This window comes from Phyllobates terribilis, unplaced genomic scaffold (genome assembly GCF_046119375.1).
Source record: "Phyllobates terribilis strain yellow unplaced genomic scaffold, ASM4611937v1 Scaffold_4__5_contigs__length_816908805, whole genome shotgun sequence".
NCBI classification, from domain to species: Eukaryota; Metazoa; Chordata; class Amphibia; order Anura; family Dendrobatidae; genus Phyllobates; species Phyllobates terribilis.
In genome coordinates this window covers 401,857,905-401,870,987 of record NW_027362764.1, presented here as the reverse complement: position 1 = coordinate 401,870,987, position 13,083 = coordinate 401,857,905, and the positions used below count along the sequence as shown (strand labels likewise).

At 45.7% G+C, this 13,083-nt stretch overlaps 1 protein-coding gene across 23 annotated transcripts in view; it reads right to left on the bottom strand.

The window, feature by feature from the left end:
- Positions 1-10,463, bottom strand: part of LOC141265438 (NFX1-type zinc finger-containing protein 1-like) — a 391,532-nt gene extending 381,069 nt beyond the window's left edge. For 21 of the 23 annotated variants that reach the window (XM_073678522.1, XM_073678536.1, XM_073678535.1 and 18 more), the window contains exon 1: positions 10,197-10,462. The gene's annotated coding sequence lies outside the window, so the exon portion shown is untranslated. Of the gene's footprint in view, positions 1-10,196 lie in introns of all 23 variants that reach the window. The other 2 variants (XM_073678542.1, XM_073678541.1) reach the window with 1 other exon arrangement.
- Between the last annotated feature and the right edge of the window lie 2,620 nt (positions 10,464-13,083).

The window sequence follows — 13,083 nt, the reverse complement described above, 5'->3', positions numbered from 1 at the left end:
ATGATATTTAAGGACAGCACCAAGTCTACTAGGCATGAAACTAACAGGTTGATGACATATTGCAACATCTATCTTTTTCCATTCTTCAAGAGCAATCTCTTTTAGATCCAGGATGCTGGATGGACAGTGATGTTCAACTTGTGTCTTCAGAATTCCCCCTAGGTTTTCAATTGGGTTCACATCGGGAGACCTACTTGGCCACTGAATCACTTTCACCTTGTGTTTCTTCAAAAATACAACGGTGGTCTTAGATGTGTGTTTTAGCTCATTGTCATGTCGGAAAATTATACATCTACCCAGGGCACAGAGCGACGGTAGCATCTTCTCTTACAATATACAGCAGTACATCTGTGAATTCATGTGAATTCAATGAAATGTAGCTTCCTGACACCAGGAGCACTGATGCAGTCCCACATAATACACTTCCAGCACGTTTTACTGGTTAGGCAGGAAATTTAGTCATGTGAATGCTGCTGGGTTGAGGAGCATGTGGGACCTGACAGGTTCCCTTTAATATTTTAATTGATAAGAGAAGGTTTGCAATTTATTTATTCTTACATGCGTGAAAATCACTGATGGTGAAAACTGACACATTTACCAAAAACTAATGAAACTCGGATCCACGTATGAGAAAAACTGACCTATTATTTTGATCAGAGTTTGATCAGAGTGTGTAGGAAAAAAAATAGTTTCTCCAGTTTTTCCTTTCTGAGAGTCCGTGAAAATCAGATCACATTCAGATGTTGTCATTGGTGGGATTTGAACCCAACGCCTCAGTGCTGTAATGCAATAGTGCTAACCACTGAGCCACCATGCTGCCCTTTTGTTTATCCATGCCAGCTAGGCAAGACTAATTAATTCAAGCCAACACGATCGTTCTTGTGACTGCCATCTCTCATCAATCGTGTTTATCTCATGAGGATGGATTCTGACGCGCCCCCTGGGCCTGTGCTGTGCAGGGGATACCCGGAGCCGGATCGCTGGTGGGATGCTGGGGGTTGTAGTCTCCGTGTGGCGGCGACCCGGTCCGTGCCCAGGGTGGTCAAACCAGTGGCAGTCTATTTGTGTTGTAATAAGTGTCCGACTACGCCACCCGTGGATTGCGGTCAGTGGGGACCGCCGCTGCGCTGCAGACCGCTGAGGCTGATGTTATATGACAGCCAAGAATGGAATAACTCCCCACGGGAGAAGTATTGCCTCAGGGCAGCTAGAGTAGAGGATGGTAGTGATGGTGTGAGCGTCCCAGTACTAATGGTGCTGGTGCGGCGATGAAACACAGAGACGTGTGGTTGCAGTTTCCAATGCTTTACTCTCAGTTCTTTACTGGTCCTAGTCACCTCGGTACCGGCGGTGACTGCCCAAGCCGTGCTGCGTCCACCAGGCAAGGGGCTCGACCAACTCCCAGGCAATTCCAAAGCATGGCACAGGACTCCCTTCCTTTCCTTTCTCTGGCCATCCCCACCAGTGACCCACCTTTGTCCAGCTTCCTCGGGCCTTCTGTTGGCGAAACCTCTCTCCAGTTTCCCTGACCCTATGTGGTATGCTTTCCTGGTGGATGTAGTGAGGGGTCGCACCAAGATGTGGTCACAACCTCCGGTTTTGGCTGAGGATTAGTTGCCTCCACCAATTTGGGTTCCGGTACCCTGCTCTGCCAACCCTTCACCCTGTATCTCCTGGGCATATGGGGTTCCTTCTGTCCTCGTGTCTCTGGGCCTTTCTCTGTGTTCCTGTTCCTTGCTTCCTTTCTTACTGTCCTTTCTGTTCATTCTCCTTTCTCTCTCTCTCAGGCTCCAGCTTCCTGACAAGGCCTGCCTGCGGAGCAGAGCCCATGCAGGGGCTCTGCTTCCTGTCTTCTCCTCTCACTCTTAGCTTCTTCTCTGCACTGCACTGACTACTGTCCTAAGATGGTGCCCACCTTTTATACCTCCTTCTAACACCTGAGCCCAGGTGACTAGCAACCAATGGGCTCCTACCTATGCCCAGAGACCCACCCCTATCTGCTCCTACACCACTGGGTTTTCCTCCCCCTCCCCACTCCAGCCAGGAACAGATGCTGTCGTGCCTGCACTTCTGTCTAGTGGGAGCACCGTTGAGCTGTCCCTCGGAAATGGGGTGTGTGTGGTGCATGCAGCTACTGAGTCCTGGTCCACACTCCATCCTTATCCGGGAGTGGAATATCACACCTCTGGTCTGAGGTGCAATACCCCTGAGGCAGCCGAGCCCTCGGGGTGCTATATTCCCCCCTGGTAAATCACAGCACGTCCTCGGGCTGGAAGAGAACAAAACAATTTGAAAACATACAAATTTTTAGAATGCATTCGTATATAAGACATTAACTTTTCACTCATCCCTTTATGGGAGGTACTCTTTTCTTTTTAACGTTCCTGGTACTCTTTTTCTTTTCTTTAACATTCTTCTGTCACTAGCTATGGTCAAAACTACCGGAACTCTTTTAGCATATAGAACATCACATAAAACATTTGCATTATTATTCTAGCAGCATATAAAACTTTTTCATTATAGAACACTCGCAAGGAAAACATTCTCAAAACACATTCTTGAGTTCTGGCCGTGGTGTTCTTTCTTCTTAGGGGAATGGCTGCTCACAGTCCTCAGCCTGGTTAGGGATTAGGGGCACACAGGTAACAGTCCCTTTAATAACTCCACACTAGTCCCAACGGGGACCACACTTCAATCAGCAACAGTTTCTATACCCTTACGGGTAACTATATACAGTTCCACTTTACCGTTCACTGGTAACGGTGTCCTCCCGATGCTCCTTCCTCGTAATCTTCAGACCCGTCCGGGCCCTCAGGGTAGTCCATGTCTGGGCGGTACCGCAGCTCCTCCTCGGTCAAACGGTGGACATGGAGGGCGTACAGTCCTTTTGCGCCTGGGGAGTTAAGGCCTTGCGACCGGGCCTGGAGAGGGCCGCCGTTGATGACGCCCGGGGTCAGAGGGTGCGACTTTGGGCCTGGGCGCGGGCTGGTGGCGGCAGTGACCAGGGCTGGAGGGCTCAGCAGCAGGGCTTGTTGCGGGGTCTGGAGCAGGTCGGTGTTTGCAGCGCCCGGGATCGGCGGCTCCACCAGGGGGCCCGGGAGCAGGCTGATGCTGGCAGCGTCCGGGACAGGGAGACTCCTCTTACCTGCTCCCACGACCGCTCCTGCATCATGCGTCTTCTCCTGGTGCTGGTCGGGGCCCGCGACGGCTGGGGCACTGCCGATGCTGGGCAGCTTGGTCTGCTGCCGGTCCGCCATCTTGCTCTCCGTTCCTGGTGTCCTCCTCCCCCCTGGTGGACCGTGGCCTACCTTGCGTTGATCTTCCTCCCCAGTCGATCGTCGGGGTTGAGGACCTTGCGTCGCGCTCCTGTGACGTCAGCGTCGCTCCCTCTCCCTTCCAGGACCTTACGCAGCGTCAGTGCGTGGGGCGGAGCTTCAGATCTCACGCGCTTTCGGCGTCCACGCCCCTCTGCTTCCCGCGCGGCGTCCCGAAGATGGCGCCCGATGGCGGGAAAACGACTGCGGATGGCGGGAAGACGGCGGGAAACGACCCAAGATGGCGTCCGATGGCGGGAAACGGTCCAAGATGGCGTCTGATGGCGGGAATCGGCTCCAGATGGCGGGAAACGACTCTGTATGGCGGGAAACTTCTGGAAATGGCGGGAGACTTCTTTTCCAGGTACATGTACAATTTTCTTCAGGCATGCAATACCCGTTTGTGGCGGGTTGGTCTCGATCCTGCCGACTACGCCAAAGGTGACGCGCCCCCTGGGCCTGTGCTGTGCAGGGGGATACCCGGAGCCGGATCGCTGGGGGTTGTAGTTCTCCGTGGCGGTGACCCGGTCCGTGCCCAGGGTAGTCAAACCAGTGGCAGTCTATTGGTGTTATAATAAGTGTCCGACTACGCCACCCGTGGATTGCGGTCAGTGGGGACCGCCGCTGCGCTGCAGACCGCTGAGGCTGGTGTTGTATGCGCAGCCAAGTATGGGATAACTCCCCACGGGAGAAGTATTGCCTCAGGGCAGTTAATGTGGATGATGGTGGTGATGGTGTGAGCGTCCCAGTACTAATGGTGCTGGTGCGGCGATGAAACACAGAGACGTGTGGTTGCAGTTTCCAATGCTTTACTCACAGTTCTTTACTGGTCCTAGTCACCTCGGTACCGGCGGTGACTGCCCAAGCCGTGCTGCGTCCACCAGGCAAGGGGCTCGACCAACTCCCAGGCAATTCCAAAGCGTGGCACAGGACTCCCTTCCTTTCCTTTCTCTGGCCGTCCCCACCAGTGACCCACCTTTGTCCAGCTTCCTCGGGCCTTCTGTTGGCGAAACCTCTCTCCGGTTTCCCTGACCCTATATGGTATGCTTTCCTGGTGGATGTAGTGAGGGGTCGCACCAAGATGTGGTCACAACCTCCAGTTTTGGCTGAGGATTAGTCGCCTCCACCAATTTGGGTTCCGGTACCCTGCTCTGCCAACCCTTCACCCTGTATCTCCTGGGCATATGGGGTTCCTTCTGTCCTCGTGTCTTTGGGCCTTTCTCTGTGTTCCTGTTCCTTGCTTCCTTTCTTACTGTCCTTTCTGTTCATTCTCCTTTCTCTCTCTCTCTCAGGCTCCAGCCTCCTGACAAGGCCTGCCTGCGGAGCAGAGCCCATGCAGGGGCTCTGCTTCCTGTCTTCTCCTCTCACTCTTAGCTTCTTCTCTGCACTGCACTGACTACTGTCCTAAGATGGTGCCCACCTTTTATACCTCCTTCTAACACCCGAGCCCAGGTGACTAGCAACCAATGGGCTCCTACCTATGCCCAGAGACCCACCCCTATCTGCTCCTACACCACTGGGTTTTCCTCCCCCTCCCCACTCCAGGCAGGAACAGATGCTGTCGTGCCTGCACTTCTTTCTAGTGGGAGCACCGTTGAGCTGTCCCTCGGAAATGGGGTGTGTGTGGTGCATGCAGCTACTGAGTCCTGGTCCACAGTCCATCCTTACCCGGGAGTGGAATATCACACCTCTGGTCTGAGGTGCAATACCCCTGTAGCAGCCGAGCCCTCGGGGTGCTACAATTCCATATTTCCTGAATGGATAGGTCCCTGCATATAAACAGGGATTCTAAATTCCAAATGAATTAATCTTTTTGTGCATTGTTAAATATACATAAAAGCTCATATTCAGTAGCATCTGCTTAGTCAAGGGACCCAGATGTAAAACCAAGCGTTCAGTCCATGACAGGTTGGCTGTGACATTGATAGATAATATTATTCCAACGCTACCACAGTATCATCCCTTTTACTATTGTAGCGCAACAATATAATTTGCTACGCCTAGTCCCCACAGCAACTAATATTCCAGCGTGATCCTACCAATACTGTCCGTACCTGTTAGCTAGCTTGCAACAAATGGAGAGCTTGGTTCCATTGCGAGAACCCTTGACTACAAAGACGCTACTAAATATGAACACCACCAGCTTGTTTCCACCCCAGTTTTGCTTCCTTTGTCTTCAGTTTCTCCGTCAACTAGGATGCTCTACCTCCTACATACCAACTGTAGTTTTCCTTATGACTGTTTTCCAGTTAGTTATCCTTTTCCCCTTGGTCCTTCTATTTTCCCATTTGTAAGACTGTCATACCATGTTACCTTTTTACACATATTATTCTGCCAATCACCATTATTACTGAATAACAACGGTCTTTCACCCTTTTACCCTGACTCATCAGTTCCAGGTTTAATTGATGCGCTCATATTTTTAGCATACATTCTTGTATTTTCAATTTAACTTCAACCATGATAGATAGTGATATTGGAAGAATCTCATTAGCAATAATTTTTTTTATCATTACAGCATACGATTCACTTATTTATTGTCTATTAATTTTCCCACCGATCCTGACGACAGGATGGCGCTCTTATGGCTTTTTAAGTCTCACTCACAATGTGTATTTATTATAATGATCAACATTTACAATGACTGCCTTCTGGACATCTGTCAAGTCAGCAGTCTTCTCCATGATTGTGGAGCCTACTGAAACAGACTAAGGGACCTTTTTAAACGCTTAGGAAGCCTTTGCAGATTTGTTTTGTTAATTATTCTAATTTACCGAGATAATGACTGTTGTGTTTTCATTGGCTGTAAGCCATAATCATCAACATTCACAGAAATAAACACTTGAAATAGATTACTCTGTTTGTAATGACTCTCTATAATATATGAGTTTCACTTTTTGTAGTGAAGAACTGAAATAAATTAACTTTTTGATGATATTATAATTTAGTGAGATGCACCTGTATGTTCTATCTGCTTTGATATCAGTGCTCCATGGTCTTAATGTCCTAGAGGAAGCGTTCTCCTTGCTCTTTATTCATAGCTCCAACATATAAGGGAAGTAGTTCAGACGGCTGTGACGGAAATGCAGCTTGATTCTAATGTTTGCTCCCAGTCTTTGAAAAGAAGTCAACAAACTTTAACCTAAAAGCACATCATTTTTGTCCATGAAATTGCCAAGAAAGTTAGTAATCATGTCAGCAAAGGAGACGAAACATCTTTCTCTATGCTATTCAGGGTGTTGATTTATTGGTGAATTGAGCAAATTCCGAAAACAAGACCAACATTTTTTCCAAAAGCAGCATGTGACTGGAATTAATGCTTGATTTTATATGAACATATTTAGTAATAAACATTTGGACTAACTCATTCGGAAATTATCTTCACAGACTGATCCAGACTGGAAACATGTGGAATTCATCCTCACAAGATAAACAAGATGGATGACAGACAGCAGCGACACATATCATGCTATCTTAAATAAATTGTCCTACTGCCAAAGGATTATCTTCTTTGTTAAAACAAATCATAGTTTATTAATATGCTCTAAAAAGGTAGTAAAAAACGAAAAAACACTAGGCCTACGCGTTTCAAGAAAAAAGCTCTTAGTCATGGCACTATTCACACGTAAATTAAATCCTTAAATACCTATGTACCTATGAACACCATGACTTAAAGGAGTATTCCCATCTCCAAGATCCCATCCCAATATGTAGTAGGTGTAATAATAGCAATATTAGCAAATATCTCTGATTAGAAATGTAGTATATTTTTTCTGATTCGCTATCTCTCTTACCTCATGTGCAGGCATCGCAGGACCTTTATCTATGGTTACGACCACTAGCAGCTAGCTAACTAACTGTGATGTTATCAGTGGACGTAACCATGGATACCTAAGGTCCTGCAATACCTGCACATGAGGTAAGAGAGATAGCGAATCAGAAAAAATATACTACATTTCTAATCAGAGATATTTGCTAATATTACTGTTATTACACCTACTACATATTGGGATAGGATGTTGGAGATGGGAATACCCCTTTAACATTAGAGTGCCACCCATAATTAAACTTAAGACCAATGGCGCGGTATAATATTTAGACAGAATAAGTAAATATCTCATCATTTGTTTCAATTCAAGATGAAACTTGACATTTAACAATATATAAATCATTATCATTAGACAATTTGCAACAATATTTAGCTTATCTTAATAATAATATAATAAATCTATTTTAAAGTTCAAACCCGAGGGTGCTCAAGTTTCCCGACGCGCTACATGAATGAGTGGCTCCTGGCTGGGTTTTGGTGCTGTGGGGGCCTTGCACCCATGCAGGCCCCCTGTACTGTAGCCAATGATGTTGGCTGGCCAGGACCATAGGTTTCAGAGTTCAATAAAGGAGACTCTCGTTCTAAAACACAGTCTTTTTACTGAACTGTAACTTGGTAAGGGTTATGTACAAGGGATAGCGAGTAAAAAGTCTTATGAACGTTTCTTTCATAGTGTAAAGCATTTTCACACACATGATTTCCTTCCACTGTAGTCTACTCCAGGGCCGGTGAAGCACACTGTTTCTCCCTACTTCGTCACATCCCAGCTCGTCACCACAGTCCTGATCAGATTGTCTCTCTACCTGCTCAGAGGTTCCATGTCCTATTTCTTCCACTACTGGCGCCCTGGATCTATCACTCGGGACCCCCACTAGTCCCACAAATTCAGTCCTGTTAAATTCGGTGTTCACCAACCTCAGGGCTTCTTGAGACTCATCGTCCTATCTAAGGATACCCTTTAAGGTGGAAGGCCGCTCCGCCTCTTCAGGTTATGTATGGTTGTCCTGAGGAAGGAGTCAGTGGACTCTGAAACGCGTAGCCAATAAACCTACATTTTTATCCATACTAATGGTTTGTCGTGAATCCAGAGAGCGCAGAAACAACTTCCTTTCCCATCATCTAACTCCGCCTCTTCAGTCACTTTAAGATCGCACTACCCCTTGTCCCTTAGTCTCCTTTGCTGTAGTCCACCCTCAACGGCAGCACTGCTCAAAGACACTTCCTACTTAATCATGAACTTGTCCCTATCTGCCTAACTACAGCAAATAATCTCTTTCCCTATCACTAATCCTTTCCCGCTATGGGCTTGTCCCGAACATTAATTCCTAACTTACCTAAATGTCACCAACTACAGTCACTACCTTATCCTACCTATCTTATGTCCTAAGTCCTAAACTATGTCTTATCCTATGCTATCCTACACATTATACATTACTTACTGTACATCACGCAGGAACATAATACATAGCCAAATATATTCAAAAGACGCAAGACATTATTCACATTACTTAACAATAAAGCAATTGGTGTCTTCAGGGCTAGGAATGTGGCAGCAATTGTCCACCACCCTTACACATAGATAACAGATGTTTAGTGTCTGGTATGTACCTGGGAGTTTTTATTTATTAACCCATGCAGACAGCCATTCTAGCAATGAGCCAAAAACAGCTATTATGAGTTGGCAAGGAGGTGGGAAAATATTCTTGTGACCATTTGGAAAGGTTTGAAAAATAGAACATACAGAACTATCCACAAAAATATATTCAGCCTCTTATTTTGTCATCAATGTTTCGCCAGTAATTTTTCACGTATGAAAACAATGAAATATGAATTACAAAGCTTTTCCTATTCATTGCTGTGTTTATGACGGACAGCACAAAGATGGCACACTGATGTCATCCACGTACTGTCTGTGATTTTCAAGGACTTATAGGTAACATTTATATTTAATTCCGATCAATGTCTCAATGATTTTTTTGGGGACACGCGGTATGCAAAAAAAATGGACGTGTGAATAGGACCATAAACTATAAAGGGCTCATGTTCTATCCAGGCAAAACAGGATAGAACATATACTGTACATGAAAAACAGATGTCTGAATGAGGCGTAGAATAGACCTTTTAACAGTATTTGCATTTCTCTGCTGTAGGAACTTTATGCTACTAGTACAGAATAAAGTCTCCCACTAAAGTAGATGTAGGTTACAGTTATTTAGAAACTTCTGTCATTTTTTTATGGAACAAAACAAGATAATTGTCAGGCTTCCAAGAAATTTCAAAACACTGATTCCCCAAGAGATAACCACACGGCACTCATTTACGCAGTCACACAATATTGTGTTGTACTGCTAGTGCAAAATTTGTTTTTGATAAAGCAATAACAAAATAGTCTGAGGTTTACAAAGAAGACCTTGCTTGCACCTCAGACTCCAGGCGCAACTGCTTCCCCTGCACCTCCTTATAACAACATCTCTGATTTAGAATCAAAACCCTAGAAAAGTATATTCAGAAAATTGTGTGAGTGCAGATTATACATCGGAGGTAGTAATAATGTTACTTGTTTCAGGTAACTATCACAAGCATATGCCATACACAATCAGAGTGACATGGGAAACTTCCTACCACTTCTGCAAATTGTTAGGTGCATCTGCACACACATCCAGAATGCCTAGAATTAGCTACCCTATCCCTCACATTTCCCTCTCCCTTCATCATCTACCACTTCTCTACTGTTTCTTACAGCATTTGCTTGTAGACTGCACTTTGCATTGTTACTGCTGTGTATTTGGCTGATTTAAGAATTAAAATCAACAGAAGTTGCATCATCATAGTAAACAGAAGTTGCATCATCATAGGAATTACTAAATGCAAAACAATAGGAATATCGCCTGTATCCCACCATTCCTGCTCCTGACATTCCCAGTTATCATTCTTTGCACAGTTTTTTTCTTCCTATGTTTATGTCCTTAGTAAGGAAAATGCTCGCCGAACATCCCGAGTAGTGAGATGCTCGGGCGAGTACCGAGCAGTACTTGCTCAACACTAGTCCTTACCTTACATATGGAGAGCTGCTGGCTGCTTGCAGAAGTGAAGTCTCAAGTCTGCGCAGTAACATTCTCTTTGTACAGAGCTGAGTTTCATTTCTTGCTCAGACCACACCCAACCCACGTCAGTGTCTGGTGATGTCAGAATGCAAAAAGCATGTAAATGGAGTTTGCCTAGAATTATCATGATGCATGTAATGTAGCCTCAGTCTATTCTGGTTACTGCTGCTGTGGGCAGAGCAAAGTCTAACTGCACTGTGTTCACACTGTATACTATCAGCCAGCAATCTTCTTTCAATGAGCTGAAAATAGTGACAGTGACACATGACCGTGTACGGCCAACCCGGGTTCCATTGTTCACATTCCCCCTCCCCTTTTCACCCATGCCAAATAAAACACTACACCTGTAATTTTCTCTTTGGATAAATTTGGCCACAGCGGCCGTTTTATTAACAAAAAACAATATTAAACATATAAACATTATATTAACAAGGGTAGGGTTCTTGGAGTTAAAAAATTGATCTGGCAAAAACAAACAGTACTTGAACCACCATGTTACCTTCAGCCGTACCACACCAGCTCAAGGGCACCAAAAGCTCCCAGGGTAATCCAGAGCCCCCAAAACCAAAATGCCAGATCACCCCACTTAATCAAGCCAATCCTGTAACTTGATAATCTCCTTTTTACCGACACTGCCGTGCCAACTCTAAGAACCCCAACCCCCCCGCCAGCCACTGCGACAAAAACATCTTAACGCATCACTAAAAATTTTTTTATTTTTTATTTATATATACATATAACCCCTACTAACACACCCTATTAATTAGACCTTCCTGTTCTTCTTCCTACAAAACCCGGCCTTTTCCAATGCAATTTAAAAGAACTAACAAACAAAAGAAAAAGGGGTGGGTGGGTGGGTGGGACTTTTCCAATGCTTTCTTCTCTGAACTGATCGTTTCTCACCCCACCCTTTCTGCTTTATCTACCCCCCCTCCTCAAATGCCCGCCCTTCAACCTATATCCAATCCCTATCCCTTTAAGTTCAAATTACACCCTCCTGTCTCCTCCCAGTCATGTGGGGCTTCCATCTAGGTTCCTTGCCTCCAGCCCCCTTCTAGACCATGTACGGCCAACCCGGGTTCCATTGTTCACATTCCCCCTCCCCTTTTCACCCATGCCAAATAAAACACTGCACCTGTAATTTTCTCTTTGGATAAATTTGGCCACAGCGGCCGTTTTATTAACAAACAACAATATTAAACATATAAACATTATAATAACAAGGGTAGGGTTCTTGGAGTTAAAAAATTGATCTGGCAAAAAGAAACAGTACTTGAATCATCATGTTACCCTCAGCCGTACCACACCAGCTCTAGGGCACCAAAAGCTCCCAGGGTAAAACCCCGTCCAGAGACCCCAAAACCAAAATGCCAGATCACCCCACTTAATCAAGCCAATCCTGTAACTTGATAATCTCCTTTTTACCGATACTGCCGTGCCAACTCCAAGAACCCCAACCCCCCCGCCACAAACGAACAGCCCTGACCACCTCAGGCTCATGAGCGCCCCAACACCACCAAAGCCCTTTCAATCCCCCCCGGTATGGCCAGTGCCCATAAATCGATGCCTATATCATTCAAATGCACGCCATCCTTTGCCCAAAATTCTCCAACTCCCACTTCCAGATCAAGATGTCGTACGCTTACTCCCCCATTCCTGTTAACAAAAGCTGATATGGCTCTGTTCAACTTTATACATGCCCTATTAATTCCCTTCAATGATCTGGCCTCCTTCCATGTTTTTCTGGGCACCACCTCAGACCAAAGAGTCAACACCTCAGGAAACGATGTCCATAGCCTTAAAAGATCAATATTAATGTCCCTCATCAATTCCCTGACCGGTCAAGCACCCAAATCATTCCCTCCCATGTGCAGCACTAAAATATCCGGTGCCCGATCCAAACGAGCTGCTTTATGGAACTCTGGCAGTACTCTTCTCCATACCATCCCTCGGAAACCCAACCACCGAACCACGGCTTCCTCTCGGCTGATGCCCAATTGCCTTCCGTCGGGCCTCACGTCTGCCCTCAGCACCCCCCAGTGGACAAAAGAGTGCCCCATAATCCACACTAACAACGGGACTCCACTTGCAACAAGACAACCAAAATATTTAAATCCAAAAGATAATTACATTAGACCGAATGCCTAATTCCTTACATAAGACAGGTATGGATCGGAACTCCATCTCCCAATGCGTTTTATCACTTCCTTGCCTAACCCCAAACCATCCACTTCCGACGCTGCACCAATTCTGAAGGAATGTGACCCATATACCTCAGGGCTTAGGCCCGACTCAGCAATACCCTTCTTAAACACTGCTATAAACTGGAAACGTGATAAAAATTCACCATTTTTATGACACAATAATGGGCCCTTCTTCCCTGACCAAACCTGCCAGTAAGCCATTAAACATGTCCTAGGACAAACCAAAGATCCCTTAACCTCACCTAAAACCACACGTTTTTCTCTGCCCAATTGATCTGTCTTCCCCTGTTTTATCCAAAATTTAATGCCCCCATCTCGACCGCTCATATCCTCATCAAACAAACCCCCAACCTTATTCCTGCTTGGTGCCACCAATTCACCTACCCTTAGTGCACCAAAAAATGCCAATGCAAAAGCCAATCTAAACAATGTGGCTTCAAAAAATGAGCAACAAATCCTATCCATTACCAAACCCAAACGTTCCAAGATACTAAAGGTTACCTGCCTACGTTTATCCAACACTTTACCTCCTCTCCTAAAGCCCTTCAAAGCTTGCTTCACCAAAAAGGCCTTCGTAACATCCTTCGTACCCAGCAATTTTAAACCAAATGCTAATCCTGCCACAAACTTGC